This window comes from Dromaius novaehollandiae, chromosome 3 (assembly GCF_036370855.1).
Source record: "Dromaius novaehollandiae isolate bDroNov1 chromosome 3, bDroNov1.hap1, whole genome shotgun sequence".
NCBI classification, from domain to species: domain Eukaryota; kingdom Metazoa; phylum Chordata; class Aves; order Casuariiformes; family Dromaiidae; genus Dromaius; species Dromaius novaehollandiae.
This window is the reverse complement of record NC_088100.1, coordinates 131,697,695-131,723,128: the sequence shown is the minus strand read 5'-3', so window position 1 is coordinate 131,723,128 and position 25,434 is coordinate 131,697,695.

The window sequence follows — 25,434 nt, the reverse complement described above, 5'->3', positions numbered from 1 at the left end:
ATCAAAACGAGGTATTATTGCATTTAGCCTCCACTACACGTGCTACCCCAGCGCCACGGACTTGCTTTAAAGCATCAGTGACGTACGCGGTCTGGCAGTAATTAATATTCACAGAATGAATACGCACTCGATCGAGTACGGGTGTTCATAAAAAGCTTTGCCAGTGCGTCGCTAGGTAACAAACCTAGACAAGCAGCTATTTGCCCTGATCCTTCGGCTTACATTTCTTCTGCCGGATGTAGTCAAACGTACCTGAACGCAGTGGCCTTGCGAGGCAGTGACACGGTGTCCGTGGGGTGGCTGTTCCAGGGTCTCTCGGGCTGTTCCAGGGTCCTCGGACAGCAACGGTGCTGGTCGACTTTCCCTTGCGCTGCACAGCAGGACAGCTCTGCACCGTGCCCTCCCAGCACCGCTACTCCTCCCAGCAGCTGCCTAACCGGCCCCAATCCTGAGCAAAGCTACGACCCCCAGGAGCCCGCAGCACCCCTCCTACTCTTCCCACCCTCCCCATTTCCAAGAGGGACAGCCACAGCCCCCGGGGACAACCCTGCCTGGTCACGCTGCTGTCCGAAAAGCGGATTCGTTGCCCGCTGTGCACTAAGCCAATAATGACACGCTCAGGAGAGACATTTGCTTATTTATTTCAGTTGTGCAAGCCTGGCTGCTCGGTGTTTTCCCCACAAATCAAGCGCAACTTCCCCCCCCCGCCCCGGCTTTCCAAGTAGCATTTATACAAGTTGCAAGGTTTGCAACTTTCCCTCTTACACCGGTTGGTTAGTGATTTACATACAATTCTAATATTGCTTACACACCATTTTAAAACTACGCATGCTCAGGGGAGGGGTCTTCACCCGGGCACAGGTCTTTCTGACCTATGGGCGTGATTTTCTTGTATTATAATGAGGACAGTTCAGTTCGGGGATACCTCGAATTCCTTTGCTAAATTGGCAACGTCTACATAGAAAACAAAACATTTTGATTTACTATTTCTTTAAGGCTTTAGCACTTCTAGCATGGCCTTGATTAAAGAATTATTTCCTCCCAGGAAATGGGGGGGGGGGGGGGTTCCTCCTCATCTGCCTAGTTTAAACAGCAGGAACACTCTTTCTGAGCTTCCAAGGTTGTCTTGCAACACCATCGGAGATGGAAAACACTTCCTGCCCTGTACCGGGGAAAAACAGGGGCATTCCACTGTCCCCCGTGACCTGTGGGGACTCAGGCGTGAGTGACACACGTCCAGTAAGGAACAGACCCAGCGGGCACTACAGCTCCTGGCCTGCCACGCGGCCACCCGCTGGGAACCCCGCTGGCAGGGACCTGCCGCCGCCGCCCCCCCCGCGGGGCCACCTCGAGAGGCGCAGCATGGTCACCCAGTAGCCCCGCCTGAGAAGACTACACCTCCCAGCATACCGTGCACGCGAAAAGGGCGGCCCGGAAGCCCAGTGCCGGAAGACTACTGCTCCCGGCATGCCATGCCAAGCAACATGGCCGCCCGGAAGCCCAGTGCCGGAAGACTACCGCTCCCAGCATGCCGCGCTCAGAACAAACAGGCCCCACCGGAAGCCCAGTGCCGGAAGACTACTGCTCCCGGCATGCCGCGCCGAAAGCTACGGCTCCCCGCAGTCCCGCACCCCAACGCCCGCCCCCCACCCGCAGCGCTGGGGCACCTTTGACCCTCGGCACATTCCGTTCCTTTCCGTCCCGCCCCCCTTCCCCTTCCCCCCTGTCCCCCCGGAAACGGCCGCAGAGCCCCGAGCGCGGCCCCGCCGGCCCCACCACCGGCCCGGGGCTCCCCCGACACCCCCGCGACCGGCCCCGCCTCAGCTCCGACACTGCCCCCGCCCCTCCACGACCCTCCTCCCCCCGCTCCCCGACACGCTCCCGAGCTGACACAGGAGACCCCCCCCCCCCCCCCCCGCGCTCCTCCGACCGCGCAGTAAACCGCACCACAGCCCCGGCGCACCCCCTTCCTCCCCCCGCCTCCGTGGCCCCGGGACGCTCCCAGCCGCCGGGACCCCCGGCACATGCGGGACCCGCAGCCTGCAGTGCGCCTCCCCCGGCCCCGCTCACCTCCTCCGCGGGGCGGCCGCCGGGCTGGGCCCGAAGGGCCGTGCTCCGTGGCAGCTCCGCTGCCCAGCTCCTGCCCCAGCGCCAGCTCCCCCCAACTGCAGCCCCAGCCCCCAAATGTGGGCCTGCCCTTGCCATCAGCCCCACCTGGGGCCTGTCCTGCCACCCAGCTCCCCCTGGCATTCATCCCAGCCCCAGGGCCCGCAGCTGTGGGCCTGCAGGAACTGGGCAGGGGGCCTGGCCATCAGCCCCTTCAGGGACAGCTGGGGCTGCCAGGGCAGCAGAGGCACCCCCACTCTCCTGACAGCAGCTTGCTGAGAGCTGAAGGGAGAGCCCTGCCTGGGGTGTAGAGTGCGGAAAGGGGAGTATGCGGAGCACAAGAGAACAAATCGAGAGCTCTGGGTGCAACACAAGTCAAGAAAAAAAAAAAAAAACCAACAACGATAGAGCAAACAGAGTGACTCGGGGGGCACCAAAAGGAGGGCCCTGGGGCACACCCAGAAGCACCCAGAAAACTCCAGGACAGGAGAAAAAGCTAAACAGAGACCTCTGCGGCGTGCCGCAAAACACACACGGGGCCACGGGGCGCACCGAAAGGCACGTAGAGGGCTCGGGGGCAACCCAGAATGTGAACTGAGGGGTCCTGAGGGCATCAGAGGGCAAGTGCAGGGCTCTGGGGCAGACCAAAATACAGAGGAAGGGCCTTGGCGCACACCAGAGGGGTCACCAGGCACGCCGCAGGGCTCAACGCGGCTGACAGGATGGCGCCTGCAGGCTGCCCCAGGCACACGAGCGACACTGCGGAGTGCCAAAAGCAAATCCGGGAGCGGTTCGGGGACCTCACGCAGCCCTGGAGGGGCTCTGGCAGCCCTCGCGATGAGGGGAAACACCCCCAAGAGCCCCGAGGGTCCAGGCAACGCAAGGGAAATTCCCCGCAGCTCTGGGAACAGCACCGGGCACCCTGGCAAGCGCAGGCACTCCCAAGTACATGGGACTCGGGGACCAGCTCCCAGCCCCGGACACAATGCATAACCTCCTGCCTCAGGCATCGTGTTCAGGCAAACCGCCCTGGAGCTCGGCACCAGCGTGCCTCCCCTTACCTACGATATCCAAAGAGTCACCGCCGCACCAGCGTCTGTCCGTACGTCTGTCCGTCGGGGAAGGGTCAGCTCCTGCCCCTGCCCTCGACATGGCAGGTGTCCGAGTAGCCTCCCCCCAGTGCTTTTTCCTTCAGGGCTAGGATTCAGCTCGCAGAGCTGAGAGGAAAATGCCTGATCCCGCCTGCCTGCACTTCTGCCCCAACCCAGGCCAGAGCCCCTCAGGTTACTTAGTCCTCATCGCTGCCTCGGGAAGGCCGAAATAACTGCTAACGGTCATTAGCCATACTTACCCTAGTTACCCGTGCCAGAACGCCTCCTCCTGTAGCAGTTCCTGGTGATATCGAGGGGCCGCTGCATTCTGGCTTCCTTGTTTCATCCCGTCCCTTCGGTATTAACCGCAAGCAAACGCTCGTCCGTCTCTTCTCCTCGTCAGCATTTGCTGTCCTTGGTTCCACCTCTGTAAGGAAGCGATAAACTCGCGTTTTACTTCCAGTGAAACGCTTAGGTTTATGCATGATCTTTTTCTCTTTACCCTGTTTTCTTTTTCCCCCTTTTTTTTCTTTTTTTCTTCTTCTTTTCCTTAAGGGAAAGGTCTTAATACGGCACTTTGCACCATACGTTGCAGGGTAAACGGTCTGGAAACGTTACACACAGCAATTAGGGCTAGGTTATTAGGCAGGCGGGCACGTCGCCTAATACCTTCCTAACGCCATCTTCCACGAAACCTTATTTTTATTCCGCTTCAGTGTTATTGTTACTGTTCGCAAACCCTCGTATGCATGCGCTTAACCGACAACTCTCTCGGTCTTTAACTACGTGGAGGAACGACAGCCCTCGATTTGCCTGTCTCCCTTTCAAACCTATTACCTTTTTGAGACTGCTCCTAGCTTCCTCTTACTCTTGCATGCTGGCCTCACAGGCGACGACCAAAACGAACAACTGCATCGCTAGGTCTAGCCCCCTCTCTTCAAGATGTGCCCCTTCGCGGCTTACGTTTCTTGGTCTCTTCAACTTCAGCCGTGGCAATTAATCTAAAAAAGTAAGTATGACATCTATTCCTTTCCGTAGCTGCGTGTACGATAACAAAACAAAAGAGAAACAGCCAAAGCAAAGCTAAGGCAGATACAGGGAACAGCAGCCACAGGGCAGGAACGGGTTACTCAGTCCTCAGCGCTGCCTCGGGGAGGCCAAAATAACTGCTAACGGTCATTAGCCATACTTACCCTAGTTACCCGTGCCAGAACGCCTCCTCCTGTAGCAGTTCCTGGTGATATCGAGGGGCCGCTGCATTCTGGCTTCCTTGTTTCATCCCGTCCCTTCGGTATTAACCGCAAGCAAACGCTCGTCCGTCTCTTCTCCTCGTCAGCATTTGCTGTCCTTGGTTCCACCTCTGTAAGGAAGCGATAAACTCGCGTTTTACTTCCAGTGAAACGCTTAGGTTTATGCATGATCTTTTTCTCTTTACCCTGTTTTCTTTTTCCCCCTTTTTTTTCTTTTTTTCTTCTTCTTTTCCTTAAGGGAAAGGTCTTAATACGGCACTTTGCACCATACGTTGCAGGGTAAACGGTCTGGAAACGTTACACACAGCAATTAGGGCTAGGTTATTAGGCAGGCGGGCACGTCGCCTAATACCTTCCTAACGCCATCTTCCACGAAACCTTATTTTTATTCCGCTTCAGTGTTATTGTTACTGTTCGCAAACCCTCGTATGCATGCGCTTAACCGACAACTCTCTCGGTCTTTAACTACGTGGAGGAACGACAGCCCTCGATTTGCCTGTCTCCCTTTCAAACCTATTACCTTTTTGAGACTGCTCCTAGCTTCCTCTTACTCTTGCATGCTGGCCTCACAGGCGACGACCAAAACGAACAACTGCATTGCTAGGTCTAGCCCCCTCTCTTCAAGATGTGCCCCTTCGCGGCTTACGTTTCTTGGTCTCTTCAACTTCAGCCGTGGCAATTAATCTAAAAAAGTAAGTATGACATCTATTCCTTTCCGTAGCTGCGTGTACGATAACAAAACAAAAGAGAAACAGCCAAAGCAAAGCTAAGGCAGATACAGGCAACAGCAGCCACAGGGCAGGAACGGGTTACTCAGTCCTCAGCGCTGCCTCGGGGAGGCCAAAATAACTGCTAACGGTCATTAGCCATACTTACCCTAGTTACCCGTGCCAGAACGCCTCCTCCTGTAGCAGTTCCTGGTGATATCGAGGGGCCGCTGCATTCTGGCTTCCTTGTTTCATCCCGTCCCTTCGGTATTAACCGCAAGCAAACGCTCGTCCGTCTCTTCTCCTCGTCAGCATTTGCTGTCCTTGGTTCCACCTCTGTAAGGAAGCGATAAACTCGCGTTTTACTTCCAGTGAAACGCTTAGGTTTATGCATGATCTTTTTCTCTTTACCCTGTTTTCTTTTTCCCCCTTTTTTTTCTTTTTTTCTTCTTCTTTTCCTTAAGGGAAAGGTCTTAATACGGCACTTTGCACCATACGTTGCAGGGTAAACGGTCTGGAAACGTTACACACAGCAATTAGGGCTAGGTTATTAGGCAGGCGGGCACGTCGCCTAATACCTTCCTAACGCCATCTTCCACGAAACCTTATTTTTATTCCGCTTCAGTGTTATTGTTACTGTTCGCAAACCCTCGTATGCATGCGCTTAACCGACAACTCTCTCGGTCTTTAACTACGTGGAGGAACGACAGCCCTCGATTTGCCTGTCTCCCTTTCAGACCTATTACCTTTTTGAGACTGCTCCTAGCTTCCTCTTACTCTTGCATGCTGGCCTCACAGGCGACGACCAAAACGAACAACTGCATTGCTAGGTCTAGCCCCCTCTCTTCAAGATGTGCCCCTTCGCGGCTTACGTTTCTTGGTCTCTTCAACTTCAGCCGTGGCAATTAATCTAAAAAAGTAAGTATGACATCTATTCCTTTCCGTAGCTGCGTGTACGATAACAAAACAAAAGAGAAACAGCCAAAGCAAAGCTAAGGCAGATACAGGGAACAGCAGCCACAGGGCAGGAACGGGTTACTCAGTCCTCAGCGCTGCCTCGGGAAGGCCGAAATAACTGCTAACGGTCATTAGCCATACTTACCCTAGTTACCCGTGCCAGAACGCCTCCTCCTGTAGCAGTTCCTGGTGATATCGAGGGGCCGCTGCATTCTGGCTTCCTTGTTTCATCCCGTCCCTTCGGTATTAACCGCAAGCAAACGCTCGTCCGTCTCTTCTCCTCGTCAGCATTTGCTGTCCTTGGTTCCACCTCTGTAAGGAAGCGATAAACCCGCGTTTTACTTCCAGTGAAACGCTTAGGTTTATGCATGATCTTTTTCTCTTTACCCTGTTTTCTTTTTCCCCCTTTTTTTTCTTTTTTTCTTCTTCTTTTCCTTAAGGGAAAGGTCTTAATACGGCACTTTGCACCATACGTTGCAGGGTAAACGGTCTGGAAACGTTACACACAGCAATTAGGGCTAGGTTATTAGGCAGGCGGGCACGTCGCCTAATACCTTCCTAACGCCATCTTCCACGAAACCTTATTTTTATTCCGCTTCAGTGTTATTGTTACTGTTCGCAAACCCTCGTATGCATGCGCTTAACCGACAACTCTCTCGGTCTTTAACTACGTGGAGGAACGACAGCCCTCGATTTGCCTGTCTCCCTTTCAGACCTATTACCTTTTTGAGACTGCTCCTAGCTTCCTCTTACTCTTGCATGCTGGCCTCACAGGCGACGACCAAAATGAACCACCGGATCCCCAGGTCTTGCTGCTTCTCTTCGAGATGTCCCCCTTCGGTGGGCTACCCTGCCAAACAAACCAAAAAGACTGCCGAGGCCGCGAGGGTACCAGATTTTCAGACCGCTTCTCCGAGGCTTTCGGGGTGACTGACGTCACCGCTTCGCTTCACGTTACTCACAGCTACCTTCGTCTATTACTTAGGGCTAAACCTGTTTCTGTTTGCAGAGGGGCTTGTTGCTTGTTTAAACTTGACATATAGTCCATAACCTGCTCTGCATGCTCCCTAGTCCCTTCTACTTTTGCAACACTTGTGGTAATTCAAGGCGGTAATTAAGAGTCCCCATTGCCCCATAGGCTGGAGCGAGACATTGCTGCTGCTCTGAGGAGGTGCCTAAAAGCCACGCTGTTTTCGCTAGCATCACTGGGGCTTCCCAGAGCCCATCGGTGTTCTCTTTGGCTCTTCCCGAGCCTTTTAGGTTTTTTAGGCTATTCCTTAGCCCTCCATTTTAGGGCAATGTTCTCCTTAAGCACTGCGCACAGCACGATTATCCCAGATCAGCCACATCGTGCACACACAGAGGCTTCTGAGAGGCGGCTCAGAAGAAAAGAGAGAAAAGTCTCTTTGTCATCCGCACATTCACCCGTCAACACTCTTCACCAGGAAGTGCTGTAAGTTCCTGTTTCTCTAAAGCAGGACTGAGTCGAGGCGGAGACGCAGATCGCACCCCATCTTTGTTAGAACGCCTCACTGCTGCGGGCACTGGGTCTGGCTTTGAGGAATGTTTGGGGCCTTGCACAGAGTGCAGGGGAAGGTCTGGAGTCAGTGACAACATTGCGGCAGGGCTCGGAGGCGTTTTGGGGCCTGTGGGGGTGTTGGGGCAGGATTTGTGGGTGGTTGAGTGGGTGGTTTAATGGCTCTGGGGGGGCTGGTTGCAGGAAGGGTGGGACTCTGCGGGGCCCTCAGGGCAGGGGTGCCATCCCAGATGCGTAGTGAGCACACAGGGGTGCCCTACGTGGCTCTCAGCTCGGCGGGAGCAGCCACCGGTCTCCCACCCCACCAGACAGGGGAGCGGGGCGGGGGGGGGGGGGGGAGGAGAGGAGGTGGAGGGATCTATGAGCTCGCAGAGAACGCCAGAGGAGGCAGCAGGGAACTCCCCAAGGACCCCGCGTCCCAGACGAGAGGAGGCATCAGGCTGCCGTGCCGCTGCTAGAGACATCCAGACCCCCGCGCAGACACCCCCCACACACTCCTCCAGGCTGCGTCCGCAGGGGCGAGCGCACGCCCCGGCCCGCGCTGGGGAGGAACCGGGGCCCTACAGGCGACACACGCAAAAGGGAGAGTCAGAGCCGCGCTCCGGCAGACCCGGCGCCGCGCAGACCCGGCGCGGCGCGGCGCGGCGCGGCCCCCGGCCCGACTCCCCCCCCCCGCCCCGCCGCCTCCACGCAGCGACGGCCCCGGCTGGCAGGACACAGCCCGACACCCGCGGCCACCCGAAGGCGCACGCTCGCCTCACCTCGCCTCACCGCGGCCCCCACATGCTCGACTCCAGGCCGCCTCTGCCCTCGCCCGCCGCCGTCCAGCCAAAACACCCGCCCTGCTCGCCGCCATCTTGCCCGCCGCCGCACCGCGCGTGCGCCGGCCGCCCAGGGCTCGCGCCGCCGCACCGCGCGTGCGCCGGCCGCCCAGGGCTCGCGCCGCCGCACCGCGCGTGCGCCGGCCGCCCAGGGCTCGCGCCGCCGCACCGCGCGTGCGCCGGCCGCCCAGGGCTCGCGCCGCCGCACCGCGCGTGCGCCGGCCGCCCAGGGCTCGCGCCGCCGCACCGCGCGTGCGCCGGCCGCCCAGGGCTCGCGCCGCCGCACCGCGCGTGCGCCGGCCGCCCAGGGCTCGCGCCGCCGCACCGCGCGTGCGCCGGCCGCCCAGGGCTCGCGCCGCCGCACCGCGCGTGCGCCGGCCCAGGACCGCGCGAGAGGGGCGGGGGGAGCGCAGCGCGAGGGGCGGGGGGAGCGCAGCGCGAGGGGCGGGGGGAGCGCAGCGCGAGGGGCGGGGGGAGCGCAGCGCGAGGCAGCCCAGACCCGCAATGGCCCCACCCTCGCGTGGTCGCAGCGCCGCGCTGCAGCCGGCCGGCTCCCGCGCGCCAACCGCAGCCCGCCGCGCCACCCCGGCGCTCAGGCCGAGCAGCGAGCGCCCCGAGGCTGCTCTGCCCGCGCCCGAGAGAGCGGCGGGCTTCAGCGAGCGGGCGCTGGGGCTGCCCCGGGGAGAGAGCGCCGCGGAGCAGCTCCGAGACGGCACTGCCCGTCCCCGCGCCCCCAGGAAGCACCGAGAAGGAAAAGCCCTCTCGGGAAAAGCGCTCCCGGTCCGTGAGCACCGGGCAGGGGGCACGAGCGCGGCCCCTGCGCTTACCCGTCCCCGAGAGAGCGCAGAATAGCGGCCAACGCGGCGACCGGCAGCGCGCACGTGTGCGCCGGCTGCCCGCAACGGTCTCCGTACGCAGCGGTGGCCGCCGGCGGCTGCAGTGCTGCCTTGTCGACACGCGAGGGCAGCCGTGAGCGCGCCGGAACGCAATGCGCATGCGCGCCCCCCCTCCCGCGTGCAGTGCCGCCTTTCAGACACGCGAGGGCAGCAAGGAGCAGGGCGCAGCGCTTTCCTGCCCCCCTTGCAAAATACTCGCTAGGCAAAAGTGGCTTGGGCTCCTCCCGAACGCTTACCTGGCTTCATTACTACAGCTATTAGGAACCGAAGTGCATAGCCTTCTAGCAAAGGGAACGACCGTCTTTTCAAAACTTCCCGCGACTCCCCAGAATTGTCACTGCCTTGCATCAGCAGCCAGCTTCTTCCAACCCAGCCGCAAGAAACATTTTGCCTTCCCGGCAGAACTTTCTGCTCCCCGGGGGGTCCAAAGGAAACCCGTCACTCACTACTGTCTGTCAAAACGTACCGGAAGCCCTCAAATACAGGACAAGACGCCTTCTCTAAGGAAGCTGACTACTAGGTCTGCTTCACGGCAGCTTCTCCCCAGTATCAGGGTCCACTCAATAAACAAAATAGGACGAGAAATGTCTTAATCTGCTCCAAGTGCTTTCGTATAAGAGAACAACATCAAAACGAGGTATTATTGCATTTAGCCTCCACTACACGTGCTACCCCAGCGCCACGGACTTGCTTTAAAGCATCAGTGACGTACGCGGTCTGGCAGTAATTAATATTCACAGAATGAATACGCACTCGATCGAGTACGGGTGTTCATAAAAAGCTTTGCCAGTGCGTCGCTAGGTAACAAACCTAGACAAGCAGCTATTTGCCCTGATCCTTCGGCTTACATTTCTTCTGCCGGATGTAGTCAAACGTACCTGAACGCAGTGGCCTTGCGAGGCAGTGACACGGTGTCCGTGGGGTGGCTGTTCCAGGGTCTCTCGGGCTGTTCCAGGGTCCTCGGACAGCAACGGTGCTGGTCGACTTTCCCTTGCGCTGCACAGCAGGACAGCTCTGCACCGTGCCCTCCCAGCACCGCTACTCCTCCCAGCAGCTGCCTAACCGGCCCCAATCCTGAGCAAAGCTACGACCCCCAGGAGCCCGCAGCACCCCTCCTACTCTTCCCACCCTCCCCATTTCCAAGAGGGACAGCCACAGCCCCCGGGGACAACCCTGCCTGGTCACGCTGCTGTCCGAAAAGCGGATTCGTTGCCCGCTGTGCACTAAGCCAATAATGACACGCTCAGGAGAGACATTTGCTTATTTATTTCAGTTGTGCAAGCCTGGCTGCTCGGTGTTTTCCCCACAAATCAAGCGCAACTTCCCCCCCCCGCCCCGGCTTTCCAAGTAGCATTTATACAAGTTGCAAGGTTTGCAACTTTCCCTCTTACACCGGTTGGTTAGTGATTTACATACAATTCTAATATTGCTTACACACCATTTTAAAACTACGCATGCTCAGGGGAGGGGTCTTCACCCGGGCACAGGTCTTTCTGACCTATGGGCGTGATTTTCTTGTATTATAATGAGGACAGTTCAGTTCGGGGATACCTCGAATTCCTTTGCTAAATTGGCAACGTCTACATAGAAAACAAAACATTTTGATTTACTATTTCTTTAAGGCTTTAGCACTTCTAGCATGGCCTTGATTAAAGAATTATTTCCTCCCAGGAAATGGGGGGGGGGGGGTTCCTCCTCATCTGCCTAGTTTAAACAGCAGGAACACTCTTTCTGAGCTTCCAAGGTTGTCTTGCAACACCATCGGAGATGGAAAACACTTCCTGCCCTGTACCGGGGAAAAACAGGGGCATTCCACTGTCCCCCGTGACCTGTGGGGACTCAGGCGTGAGTGACACACGTCCAGTAAGGAACAGACCCAGCGGGCACTACAGCTCCTGGCCTGCCACGCGGCCACCCGCTGGGAACCCCGCTGGCAGGGACCTGCCGCCGCCGCCCCCCCCGCGGGGCCACCTCGAGAGGCGCAGCATGGTCACCCAGTAGCCCCGCCTGAGAAGACTACACCTCCCAGCATACCGTGCACGCGAAAAGGGCGGCCCGGAAGCCCAGTGCCGGAAGACTACTGCTCCCGGCATGCCATGCCAAGCAACATGGCCGCCCGGAAGCCCAGTGCCGGAAGACTACCGCTCCCAGCATGCCGCGCTCAGAACAAACAGGCCCCACCGGAAGCCCAGTGCCGGAAGACTACTGCTCCCGGCATGCCGCGCCGAAAGCTACGGCTCCCCGCAGTCCCGCACCCCAACGCCCGCCCCCCACCCGCAGCGCTGGGGCACCTTTGACCCTCGGCACATTCCGTTCCTTTCCGTCCCGCCCCCCTTCCCCTTCCCCCCTGTCCCCCCGGAAACGGCCGCAGAGCCCCGAGCGCGGCCCCGCCGGCCCCACCACCGGCCCGGGGCTCCCCCGACACCCCCGCGACCGGCCCCGCCTCAGCTCCGACACTGCCCCCGCCCCTCCACGACCCTCCTCCCCCCGCTCCCCGACACGCTCCCGAGCTGACACAGGAGACCCCCCCCCCCCCCCCCGCGCTCCTCCGACCGCGCAGTAAACCGCACCACAGCCCCGGCGCACCCCCTTCCTCCCCCCGCCTCCGTGGCCCCGGGACGCTCCCAGCCGCCGGGACCCCCGGCACATGCGGGACCCGCAGCCTGCAGTGCGCCTCCCCCAGCCCCGCTCACCTCCTCCGCGGGGCGGCCGCCGGGCTGGGCCCGAAGGGCCGTGCTCCGTGGCAGCTCCGCTGCCCAGCTCCTGCCCCAGCGCCAGCTCCCCCCAACTGCAGCCCCAGCCCCCAAATGTGGGCCTGCCCTTGCCATCAGCCCCACCTGGGGCCTGTCCTGCCACCCAGCTCCCCCTGGCATTCATCCCAGCCCCAGGGCCCGCAGCTGTGGGCCTGCAGGAACTGGGCAGGGGGCCTGGCCATCAGCCCCTTCAGGGACAGCTGGGGCTGCCAGGGCAGCAGAGGCACCCCCACTCTCCTGACAGCAGCTTGCTGAGAGCTGAAGGGAGAGCCCTGCCTGGGGTGTAGAGTGCGGAAAGGGGAGTATGCGGAGCACAAGAGAACAAATCGAGAGCTCTGGGTGCAACACAAGTCAAGAAAAAAAAAAAAAAACCAACAACGATAGAGCAAACAGAGTGACTCGGGGGGCACCAAAAGGAGGGCCCTGGGGCACACCCAGAAGCACCCAGAAAACTCCAGGACAGGAGAAAAAGCTAAACAGAGACCTCTGCGGCGTGCCGCAAAACACACACGGGGCCACGGGGCGCACCGAAAGGCACGTAGAGGGCTCGGGGGCAACCCAGAATGTGAACTGAGGGGTCCTGAGGGCATCAGAGGGCAAGTGCAGGGCTCTGGGGCAGACCAAAATACAGAGGAAGGGCCTTGGCGCACACCAGAGGGGTCACCAGGCACGCCGCAGGGCTCAACGCGGCTGACAGGATGGCGCCTGCAGGCTGCCCCAGGCACACGAGCGACACTGCGGAGTGCCAAAAGCAAATCCGGGAGCGGTTCGGGGACCTCACGCAGCCCTGGAGGGGCTCTGGCAGCCCTCGCGATGAGGGGAAACACCCCCAAGAGCCCCGAGGGTCCAGGCAACGCAAGGGAAATTCCCCGCAGCTCTGGGAACAGCACCGGGCACCCTGGCAAGCGCAGGCACTCCCAAGTACATGGGACTCGGGGACCAGCTCCCAGCCCCGGACACAATGCATAACCTCCTGCCTCAGGCATCGTGTTCAGGCAAACCGCCCTGGAGCTCGGCACCAGCGTGCCTCCCCTTACCTACGATATCCAAAGAGTCACCGCCGCACCAGCGTCTGTCCGTACGTCTGTCCGTCGGGGAAGGGTCAGCTCCTGCCCCTGCCCTCGACATGGCAGGTGTCCGAGTAGCCTCCCCCCAGTGCTTTTTCCTTCAGGGCTAGGATTCAGCTCGCAGAGCTGAGAGGAAAATGCCTGATCCCGCCTGCCTGCACTTCTGCCCCAACCCAGGCCAGAGCCCCTCAGGTTACTTAGTCCTCATCGCTGCCTCGGGAAGGCCGAAATAACTGCTAACGGTCATTAGCCATACTTACCCTAGTTACCCGTGCCAGAACGCCTCCTCCTGTAGCAGTTCCTGGTGATATCGAGGGGCCGCTGCATTCTGGCTTCCTTGTTTCATCCCGGCCCTTCGGTATTAACCGCAAGCAAACGCTCGTCCGTCTCTTCTCCTCGTCAGCATTTGCTGTCCTTGGTTCCACCTCTGTAAGGAAGCGATAAACTCGCGTTTTACTTCCAGTGAAACGCTTAGGTTTATGCATGATCTTTTTCTCTTTACCCTGTTTTCTTTTTCCCCCTTTTTTTTCTTTTTTTCTTCTTCTTTTCCTTAAGGGAAAGGTCTTAATACGGCACTTTGCACCATACGTTGCAGGGTAAACGGTCTGGAAACGTTACACACAGCAATTAGGGCTAGGTTATTAGGCAGGCGGGCACGTCGCCTAATACCTTCCTAACGCCATCTTCCACGAAACCTTATTTTTATTCCGCTTCAGTGTTATTGTTACTGTTCGCAAACCCTCGTATGCATGCGCTTAACCGACAACTCTCTCGGTCTTTAACTATGTGGAGGAACGACAGCCCTCGATTTGCCTGTCTCCCTTTCAAACCTATTACCTTTTTGAGACTGCTCCTAGCTTCCTCTTACTCTTGCATGCTGGCCTCACAGGCGACGACCAAAACGAACAACTGCATCGCTAGGTCTAGCCCCCTCTCTTCAAGATGTGCCCCTTCGCGGCTTACGTTTCTTGGTCTCTTCAACTTCAGCCGTGGCAATTAATCTAAAAAAGTAAGTATGACATCTATTCCTTTCCGTAGCTGCGTGTACGATAACAAAACAAAAGAGAAACAGCCAAAGCAAAGCTAAGGCAGATACAGGCAACAGCAGCCACAGGGCAGGAACGGGTTACTCAGTCCTCAGCGCTGCCTCGGGGAGGCCAAAATAACTGCTAACGGTCATTAGCCATACTTACCCTAGTTACCCGTGCCAGAACGCCTCCTCCTGTAGCAGTTCCTGGTGATATCGAGGGGCCGCTGCATTCTGGCTTCCTTGTTTCATCCCGGCCCTTCGGTATTAACCGCAAGCAAACGCTCGTCCGTCTCTTCTCCTCGTCAGCATTTGCTGTCCTTGGTTCCACCTCTGTAAGGAAGCGATAAACTCGCGTTTTACTTCCAGTGAAACGCTTAGGTTTATGCATGATCTTTTTCTCTTTACCCTGTTTTCTTTTTCCCCCTTTTTTTTCTTTTTTTCTTCTTCTTTTCCTTAAGGGAAAGGTCTTAATACGGCACTTTGCACCATACGTTGCAGGGTAAACGGTCTGGAAACGTTACACACAGCAATTAGGGCTAGGTTATTAGGCAGGCGGGCACGTCGCCTAATACCTTCCTAACGCCATCTTCCACGAAACCTTATTTTTATTCCGCTTCAGTGTTATTGTTACTGTTCGCAAACCCTCGTATGCATGCGCTTAACCGACAACTCTCTCGGTCTTTAACTACGTGGAGGAACGACAGCCCTCGATTTGCCTGTCTCCCTTTCAAACCTATTACCTTTTTGAGACTGCTCCTAGCTTCCTCTTACTCTTGCATGCTGGCCTCACAGGCGACGACCAAAACGAACAACTGCATCGCTAGGTCTAGCCCCCTCTCTTCAAGATGTGCCCCTTCGCGGCTAACTTTCTTGGTCTCTTCAACTTCAGCCGTGGCAATTAATCTAAAAAAGTAAGTATGACATCTATTCCTTTCCGTAGCTGCGTGTACGATAACAAAACAAAAGAGAAACAGCCAAAGCAAAGCTAAGGCAGATACAGGCAACAGCAGCCACAGGGCAGGAACGGGTTACTCAGTCCTCAGCGCTGCCTCGGGGAGGCCAAAATAACTGCTAACGGTCATTAGCCATACTTACCCTAGTTACCCGTGCCAGAACGCCTCCTCCTGTAGCAGTTCCTGGTGATATCGAGGGGCCGCTGCATTCTGGCTTCCTTGTTTCATCCCGTCCCTTCGGTATTAACCGCAAGCAAACGCTCGTCCGTCTCTTCTCCTCGTCAGCATTTGCTGTCCTTGGTTCCACCTCTGTAAGGAAGCGATAAACTCGCGTTTTACTTCCAGTGAAACGCTTAGGTTTATGCATGATCTTTTTCTCTTTACCCTGTTTTCTTTTTCCCCCTTTTTTTTCTTTTTTTCTTCTTCTTTTCCTTAAGGGAAAGGTCTTAATACGGCACTTTGCACCATACGTTGCAGGGTAAACGGTCTGGAAACGTTACACACAGCAATTAGGGCTAGGTTATTAGGCAGGCGGGCACGTCGCCTAATACCTTCCTAACGCCATCTTCCACGAAACCTTATTTTTATTCCGCTTCAGTGTTATTGTTACTGTTCGCAAACCCTCGTATGCATGCGCTTAACCGACAACTCTCTCGGTCTTTAACTACGTGGAGGAACGACAGCCCTCGATTTGCCTGTCTCCCTTTCAAACCTATTACCTTTTTGAGACTGCTCCTAGCTTCCTCTTACTCTTGCATGCTGGCCTCACAGGCGACGACCAAAACGAACAACTGCATTGCTAGGTCTAGCCCCCTCTCTTCAAGATGTGCCCCTTCGCGGCTTACGTTTCTTGGTCTCTTCAACTTCAGCCGTGGCAATTAATCTAAAAAAGTAAGTATGACATCTATTCCTTTCCGTAGCTGCGTGTACGATAACAAAACAAAAGAGAAACAGCCAAAGCAAAGCTAAGGCAGATACAGGCAACAGCAGCCACAGGGCAGGAACGGGTTACTCAGTCCTCAGCGCTGCCTCGGGGAGGCCAAAATAACTGCTAACGGTCATTAGCCATACTTACCCTAGTTACCCGTGCCAGAACGCCTCCTCCTGTAGCAGTTCCTGGTGATATCGAGGGGCCGCTGCATTCTGGCTTCCTTGTTTCATCCCGTCCCTTCGGTATTAACCGCAAGCAAACGCTCGTCCGTCTCTTCTCCTCGTCAGCATTTGCTGTCCTTGGTTCCACCTCTGTAAGGAAGCGATAAACTCGCGTTTTACTTCCAGTGAAACGCTTAGGTTTATGCATGATCTTTTTCTCTTTACCCTGTTTTCTTTTCCCCCCTTTTTTTTCTTTTTTTCTTCTTCTTTTCCTTAAGGGAAAGGTCTTAATACGGCACTTTGCACCATACGTTGCAGGGTAAACGGTCTGGAAACGTTACACACAGCAATTAGGGCTAGGTTATTAGGCAGGCGGGCACGTCGCCTAATACCTTCCTAACGCCATCTTCCACGAAACCTTATTTTTATTCCGCTTCAGTGTTATTGTTACTGTTCGCAAACCCTCGTATGCATGCGCTTAACCGACAACTCTCTCGGTCTTTAACTACGTGGAGGAACGACAGCCCTCGATTTGCCTGTCTCCCTTTCAGACCTATTACCTTTTTGAGACTGCTCCTAGCTTCCTCTTACTCTTGCATGCTGGCCTCACAGGCGACAACCAAAACGAACAACTGCATTGCTAGGTCTAGCCCCCTCTCTTCAAGATGTGCCCCTTCGCGGCTTACGTTTCTTGGTCTCTTCAACTTCAGCCGTGGCAATTAATCTAAAAAAGTAAGTATGACATCTATTCCTTTCCGTAGCTGCGTGTACGATAACAAAACAAAAGAGAAACAGCCAAAGCAAAGCTAAGGCAGATACAGGCAACAGCAGCCACAGGGCAGGAACGGGTTACTCAGTCCTCAGCGCTGCCTCGGGAAGGCCGAAATAACTGCTAACGGTCATTAGCCATACTTACCCTAGTTACCCGTGCCAGAACGCCTCCTCCTGTAGCAGTTCCTGGTGATATCGAGGGGCCGCTGCATTCTGGCTTCCTTGTTTCATCCCGTCCCTTCGGTATTAACCGCAAGCAAACGCTCGTCCGTCTCTTCTCCTCGTCAGCATTTGCTGTCCTTGGTTCCACCTCTGTAAGGAAGCGATAAACCCGCGTTTTACTTCCAGTGAAACGCTTAGGTTTATGCATGATCTTTTTCTCTTTACCCTGTTTTCTTTTTCCCCCTTTTTTTTCTTTTTTTCTTCTTCTTTTCCTTAAGGGAAAGGTCTTAATACGGCACTTTGCACCATACGTTGCAGGGTAAACGGTCTGGAAACGTTACACACAGCAATTAGGGCTAGGTTATTAGGCAGGCGGGCACGTCGCCTAATACCTTCCTAACGCCATCTTCCACGAAACCTTATTTTTATTCCGCTTCAGTGTTATTGTTACTGTTCGCAAACCCTCGTATGCATGCGCTTAACCGACAACTCTCTCGGTCTTTAACTACGTGGAGGAACGACAGCCCTCGATTTGCCTGTCTCCCTTTCAGACCTATTACCTTTTTGAGACTGCTCCTAGCTTCCTCTTACTCTTGCATGCTGGCCTCACAGGCGACGACCAAAATGAACCACCGGATCCCCAGGTCTTGCTGCTTCTCTTCGAGATGTCCCCCTTCGGTGGGCTACCCTGCCAAACAAACCAAAAAGACTGCCGAGGCCGCGAGGGTACCAGATTTTCAGACCGCTTCTCCGAGGCTTTCGGGGTGACTGACGTCACCGCTTCGCTTCACGTTACTCACAGCTACCTTCGTCTATTACTTAGGGCTAAACCTGTTTCTGTTTGCAGAGGGGCTTGTTGCTTGTTTAAACTTGACATATAGTCCATAACCTGCTCTGCATGCTCCCTAGTCCCTTCTACTTTTGCAACACTTGTGGTAATTCAAGGCGGTAATTAAGAGTCCCCATTGCCCCATAGGCTGGAGCGAGACATTGCTGCTGCTCTGAGGAGGTGCCTAAAAGCCACGCTGTTTTCGCTAGCATCACTGGGGCTTCCCAGAGCCCATCGGTGTTCTCTTTGGCTCTTCCCGAGCCTTTTAGGTTTTTTAGGCTATTCCTTAGCCCTCCATTTTAGGGCAATGTTCTCCTTAAGCACTGCGCACAGCACGATTATCCCAGATCAGCCACATCGTGCACACACAGAGGCTTCTGAGAGGCGGCTCAGAAGAAAAGAGAGAAAAGTCTCTTTGTCATCCGCACATTCACCCGTCAACACTCTTCACCAGGAAGTGCTGTAAGTTCCTGTTTCTCTAAAGCAGGACTGAGTCGAGGCGGAGACGCAGATCGCACCCCATCTTTGTTAGAACGCCTCACTGCTGCGGGCACTGGGTCTGGCAGCAGTTTGAGGAATGTTTGGGGCCTTGCACAGAGTGCAGGGGAAGGTCTGGAGTCAGTGACAACATTGCGGCAGGGCTCGGAGGCGTTTTGGGGCCTGTGGGGGTGTTGGGGCAGGATTTGTGGGTGGTTGAGTGGGTGGTTTAATGGCTCTGGGGGGGCTGGTTGCAGGAAGGGTGGGACTCTGCGGGGCCCTCAGGGCAGGGGTGCCATCCCAGATGCGTAGTGAGCACACAGGGGTGCCCTACGTGGCTCTCAGCTCGGCGGGAGCAGCCACCGGTCTCCCACCCCACCAGACAGGGGAGCGGGGCGGGGGGGGGGGGGAGGAGAGGAGGTGGAGGGATCTATGAGCTCGCAGAGAACGCCAGAGGAGGCAGCAGGGAACTCCCCAAGGACCCCGCGTCCCAGACGAGAGGAGGCATCAGGCTGCCGTGCCGCTGCTAGAGACATCCAGACCCCCGCGCAGACACCCCCCACACACTCCTCCAGGCTGCGTCCGCAGGGGCGAGCGCACGCCCCGGCCCGCGCTGGGGAGGAACCGGGGCCCTACAGGCGACACACGCAAAAGGGAGAGTCAGAGCCGCGCTCCGGCAGACCCGGCGCCGCGCAGACCCGGCGCGGCGCGGCGCGGCGCGGCGCGGCCCCCGGCCCGACTCCCCCCCCCCGCCCCGCCGCCTCCACGCAGCGACGGCCCCGGCTGGCAGGACACAGCCCGACACCCGCGGCCACCCGAAGGCGCACGCTCGCCTCACCTCGCCTCACCGCGGCCCCCACATGCTCGACTCCAGGCCGCCTCTGCCCTCGCCCGCCGCCGTCCAGCGAAAACACCCGCCCTGCTCGCCGCCATCTTGCCCGCCGCCGCACCGCGCGTGCGCCGGCCGCCCAGGGCTCGCGCCGCCGCACCGCGCGTGCGCCGGCCGCCCAGGGCTCGCGCCGCCGCACCGCGCGTGCGCCGGCCGCCCAGGGCTCGCGCCGCCGCACCGCGCGTGCGCCGGCCGCCCAGGGCTCGCGCCGCCGCACCGCGCGTGCGCCGGCCGCCCAGGGCTCGCGCCGCCGCACCGCGCGTGCGCCGGCCGCCCAGGGCTCGCGCCGCCGCACCGCGCGTGCGCCGGCCGCCCAGGGCTCGCGCCGCCGCACCGCGCGTGCGCCGGCCGCCCAGGGCTCGCGCCGCCGCACCGCGCGTGCGCCGGCCCAGGACCGCGCGCGAGGGGCGGGGGGAGCGCAGCGCGAGGGGCGGGGGGAGCGCAGCGCGAGGGGCGGGGGGAGCGCAGCGCGAGGGGCGGGGGGAGCGCAGCGCGAGGGGCGGGGGGAGCGCAGCGCGAGGGGCGGGGGGAGCGCAGCGCGAGGCAGCCCAGACCCGCAATGGCCCCACTCTCGCGTGGTCGCAGCGCCGCGCTGCAGCCGGCCGGCTCCCGCGCGCCAACCGCAGCCCGCCGCGCCACCCCGGCGCTCAGGCCGAGCAGCGAGCGCCCCGAGGCTGCTCTGCCCGCGCCCGAGAGAGCGGCGGGCTTCAGCGAGCGGGCGCTGGGGCTGCCCCGGGGAGAGAGCGCCGCGGAGCAGCTCCGAGACGGCACTGCCCGTCCCCGCGCCCCCAGGAAGCACCGAGAAGGAAAAGCCCTCTCGGGAAAAGCGCTCCCGGTCCGTGAGCACCGGGCAGGGGGCACGAGCGCGGCCCCTGCGCTTACCCGTCCCCGAGAGAGCGCAGAATAGCGGCCAACGCGGCGACCGGCAGCGCGCACGTGTGCGCCGGCTGCCCGCAACGGTCTCCGTACGCAGCGGTGGCCGCCGGCGGCTGCAGTGCTGCCTTGTCGACACGCGAGGGCAGCCGTGAGCGCGCCGGAACGCAATGCGCATGCGCGCCCCCCCTCCCGCGTGCAGTGCCGCCTTTCAGACACGCGAGGGCAGCAAGGAGCAGGGCGCAGCGCTTTCCTGCCCCCCTTGCAAAATACTCGCTAGGCAAAAGTGGCTTGGGCTCCTCCCGAACGCTTACCTGGCTTCATTACTACAGCTATTAGGAACCGAAGTGCATAGCCTTCTAGCAAAGGGAACGACCGTCTTTTCAAAACTTCCCGCGACTCCCCAGAATTGTCACTGCCTTGCATCAGCAGCCAGCTTCTTCCAACCCAGCCGCAAGAAACATTTTGCCTTCCCGGCAGAACTTTCTGCTCCCCGGGGGGTCCAAAGGAAACCCGTCACTCACTACTGTCTGTCAAAACGTACCGGAAGCCCTCAAATACAGGACAAGACGCCTTCTCTAAGGAAGCTGACTACTAGGTCTGCTTCACGGCAGCTTCTCCCCAGTATCAGGGTCCACTCAATAAACAAAATAGGACGAGAAATGTCTTAATCTGCTCCAAGTGCTTTCGTATAAGAGAACAACATCAAAACGAGGTATTATTGCATTTAGCCTCCACTACACGTGCTACCCCAGCGCCACGGACTTGCTTTAAAGCATCAGTGACGTACGCGGTCTGGCAGTAATTAATATTCACAGAATGAATACGCACTCGATCGAGTACGGGTGTTCATAAAAAGCTTTGCCAGTGCGTCGCTAGGTAACAAACCTAGACAAGCAGCTATTTGCCCTGATCCTTCGGCTTACATTTCTTCTGCCGGATGTAGTCAAACGTACCTGAACGCAGTGGCCTTGCGAGGCAGTGACACGGTGTCCGTGGGGTGGCTGTTCCAGGGTCTCTCGGGCTGTTCCAGGGTCCTCGGACAGCAACGGTGCTGGTCGACTTTCCCTTGCGCTGCACAGCAGGACAGCTCTGCACCGTGCCCTCCCAGCACCGCTACTCCTCCCAGCAGCTGCCTAACCGGCCCCAATCCTGAGCAAAGCTACGACCCCCAGGAGCCCGCAGCACCCCTCCTACTCTTCCCACCCTCCCCATTTCCAAGAGGGACAGCCACAGCCCCCGGGGACAACCCTGCCTGGTCACGCTGCTGTCCGAAAAGCGGATTCGTTGCCCGCTGTGCACTAAGCCAATAATGACACGCTCAGGAGAGACATTTGCTTATTTATTTCAGTTGTGCAAGCCTGGCTGCTCGGTGTTTTCCCCACAAATCAAGCGCAACTTCCCCCCCCCGCCCCGGCTTTCCAAGTAGCATTTATACAAGTTGCAAGGTTTGCAACTTTCCCTCTTACACCGGTTGGTTAGTGATTTACATACAATTCTAATATTGCTTACACACCATTTTAAAACTACGCATGCTCAGGGGAGGGGTCTTCACCCGGGCACAGGTCTTTCTGACCTATGGGCGTGATTTTCTTGTATTATAATGAGGACAGTTCAGTTCGGGGATACCTCGAATTCCTTTGCTAAATTGGCAACGTCTACATAGAAAACAAAACATTTTGATTTACTATTTCTTTAAGGCTTTAGCACTTCTAGCATGGCCTTGATTAAAGAATTATTTCCTCCCAGGAAATGGGGGGGGGGGGGGTTCCTCCTCATCTGCCTAGTTTAAACAGCAGGAACACTCTTTCTGAGCTTCCAAGGTTGTCTTGCAACACCATCGGAGATGGAAAACACTTCCTGCCCTGTACCGGGGAAAAACAGGGGCATTCCACTGTCCCCCGTGACCTGTGGGGACTCAGGCGTGAGTGACACACGTCCAGTAAGGAACAGACCCAGCGGGCACTACAGCTCCTGGCCTGCCACGCGGCCACCCGCTGGGAACCCCGCTGGCAGGGACCTGCCGCCGCCGCCCCCCCCGCGGGGCCACCTCGAGAGGCGCAGCATGGTCACCCAGTAGCCCCGCCTGAGAAGACTACACCTCCCAGCATACCGTGCACGCGAAAAGGGCGGCCCGGAAGCCCAGTGCCGGAAGACTACTGCTCCCGGCATGCCATGCCAAGCAACATGGCCGCCCGGAAGCCCAGTGCCGGAAGACTACCGCTCCCAGCATGCCGCGCTCAGAACAAACAGGCCCCACCGGAAGCCCAGTGCCGGAAGACTACTGCTCCCGGCATGCCGCGCCGAAAGCTACGGCTCCCCGCAGTCCCGCACCCCAACGCCCGCCCCCCACCCGCAGCGCTGGGGCACCTTTGACCCTCGGCACATTCCGTTCCTTTCCGTCCCGCCCCCCTTCCCCTTCCCCCCTGTCCCCCCGGAAACGGCCGCAGAGCCCCGAGCGCGGCCCCGCCGGCCCCACCACCGGCCCGGGGCTCCCCCGACACCCCCGCGACCGGCCCCGCCTCAGCTCCGACACTGCCCCCGCCCCTCCACGACCCTCCTCCCCCCGCTCCCCGACACGCTCCCGAGCTGACACAGGAGACCCCCCCCCCCCCCCCCGCGCTCCTCCGACCGCGCAGTAAACCGCACCACAGCCCCGGCGCACCCCCTTCCTCCCCCCGCCTCCGTGGCCCCGGGACGCTCCCAGCCGCCGGGACCCCCGGCACATGCGGGACCCGCAGCCTGCAGTGCGCCTCCCCCGGCCCCGCTCACCTCCTCCGCGGGGCGGCCGCCGGGCTGGGCCCGAAGGGCCGTGCTCCGTGGCAGCTCCGCTGCCCAGCTCCTGCCCCAGCGCCAGCTCCCCCCAACTGCAGCCCCAGCCCCCAAATGTGGGCCTGCCCTTGCCATCAGCCCCACCTGGGGCCTGTCCTGCCACCCAGCTCCCCCTGGCATTCATCCCAGCCCCAGGGCCCGCAGCTGTGGGCCTGCAGGAACTGGGCAGGGGGCCTGGCCATCAGCCCCTTCAGGGACAGCTGGGGCTGCCAGGGCAGCAGAGGCACCCCCACTCTCCTGACAGCAGCTTGCTGAGAGCTGAAGGGAGAGCCCTGCCTGGGGTGTAGAGTGCGGAAAGGGGAGTATGCGGAGCACAAGAGAACAAATCGAGAGCTCTGGGTGCAACACAAGTCAAGAAAAAAAAAAAAAAAACAACAACGATAGAGCAAACAGAGTGACTCGGGGGGCACCAAAAGGAGGGCCCTGGGGCACACCCAGAAGCACCCAGAAAACTCCAGGACAGGAGAAAAAGCTAAACAGAGACCTCTGCGGCGTGCCGCAAAACACACACGGGGCCACGGGGCGCACCGAAAGGCACGTAGAGGGCTCGGGGGCAACCCAGAATGTGAACTGAGGGGTCCTGAGGGCATCAGAGGGCAAGTGCAGGGCTCTGGGGCAGACCAAAATACAGAGGAAGGGCCTTGGCGCACACCAGAGGGGTCACCAGGCACGCCGCAGGGCTCAACGCGGCTGACAGGATGGCGCCTGCAGGCTGCCCCAGGCACACGAGCGACACTGCGGAGTGCCAAAAGCAAATCCGGGAGCGGTTCGGGGACCTCACGCAGCCCTGGAGGGGCTCTGGCAGCCCTCGCGATGAGGGGAAACACCCCCAAGAGCCCCGAGGGTCCAGGCAACGCAAGGGAAATTCCCCGCAGCTCTGGGAACAGCACCGGGCACCCTGGCAAGCGCAGGCACTCCCAAGTACATGGGACTCGGGGACCAGCTCCCAGCCCCGGACACAATGCATAACCTCCTGCCTCAGGCATCGTGTTCAGGCAAACCGCCCTGGAGCTCGGCACCAGCGTGCCTCCCCTTACCTACGATATCCAAAGAGTCACCGCCGCACCAGCGTCTGTCCGTACGTCTGTCCGTCGGGGAAGGGTCAGCTCCTGCCCCTGCCCTCGACATGGCAGGTGTCCGAGTAGCCTCCCCCCAGTGCTTTTTCCTTCAGGGCTAGGATTCAGCTCGCAGAGCTGAGAGGAAAATGCCTGATCCCGCCTGCCTGCACTTCTGCCCCAACCCAGGCCAGAGCCCCTCAGGTTACTTAGTCCTCATCGCTGCCTCGGGAAGGCCGAAATAACTGCTAACGGTCATTAGCCATACTTACCCTAGTTACCCGTGCCAGAACGCCTCCTCCTGTAGCAGTTCCTGGTGATATCGAGGGGCCGCTGCATTCTGGCTTCCTTGTTTCATCCCGGCCCTTCGGTATTAACCGCAAGCAAACGCTCGTCCGTCTCTTCTCCTCGTCAGCATTTGCTGTCCTTGGTTCCACCTCTGTAAGGAAGCGATAAACTCGCGTTTTACTTCCAGTGAAACGCTTAGGTTTATGCATGATCTTTTTCTCTTTACCCTGTTTTCTTTTTCCCCCTTTTTTTTCTTTTTTTCTTCTTCTTTTCCTTAAGGGAAAGGTCTTAATACGGCACTTTGCACCATACGTTGCAGGGTAAACGGTCTGGAAACGTTACACACAGCAATTAGGGCTAGGTTATTAGGCAGGCGGGCACGTCGCCTAATACCTTCCTAACGCCATCTTCCACGAAACCTTACTTTTATTCCGCTTCAGTGTTATTGTTACTGTTCGCAAACCCTCGTATGCATGCGCTTAACCGACAACTCTCTCGGTCTTTAACTACGTGGAGGAACGACAGCCCTCGATTTGCCTGTCTCCCTTTCAAACCTATTACCTTTTTGAGACTGCTCCTAGCTTCCTCTTACTCTTGCATGCTGGCCTCACAGGCGACGACCAAAACGAACAACTGCATTGCTAGGTCTAGCCCCCTCTCTTCAAGATGTGCCCCTTCGCGGCTTACGTTTCTTGGTCTCTTCAACTTCAGCCGTGGCAATTAATCTAAAAAAGTAAGTATGACATCTATTCCTTTCCGTAGCTGCGTGTACGATAACAAAACAAAAGAGAAACAGCCAAAGCAAAGCTAAGGCAGATACAGGGAACAGCAGCCACAGGGCAGGAACGGGTTACTCAGTCCTCAGCGCTGCCTCGGGGAGGCCGAAATAACTGCTAACGGTCATTAGCCATACTTACCCTAGTTACCCGTGCCAGAACGCCTCCTCCTGTAGCAGTTCCTGGTGATATCGAGGGGCCGCTGCATTCTGGCTTCCTTGT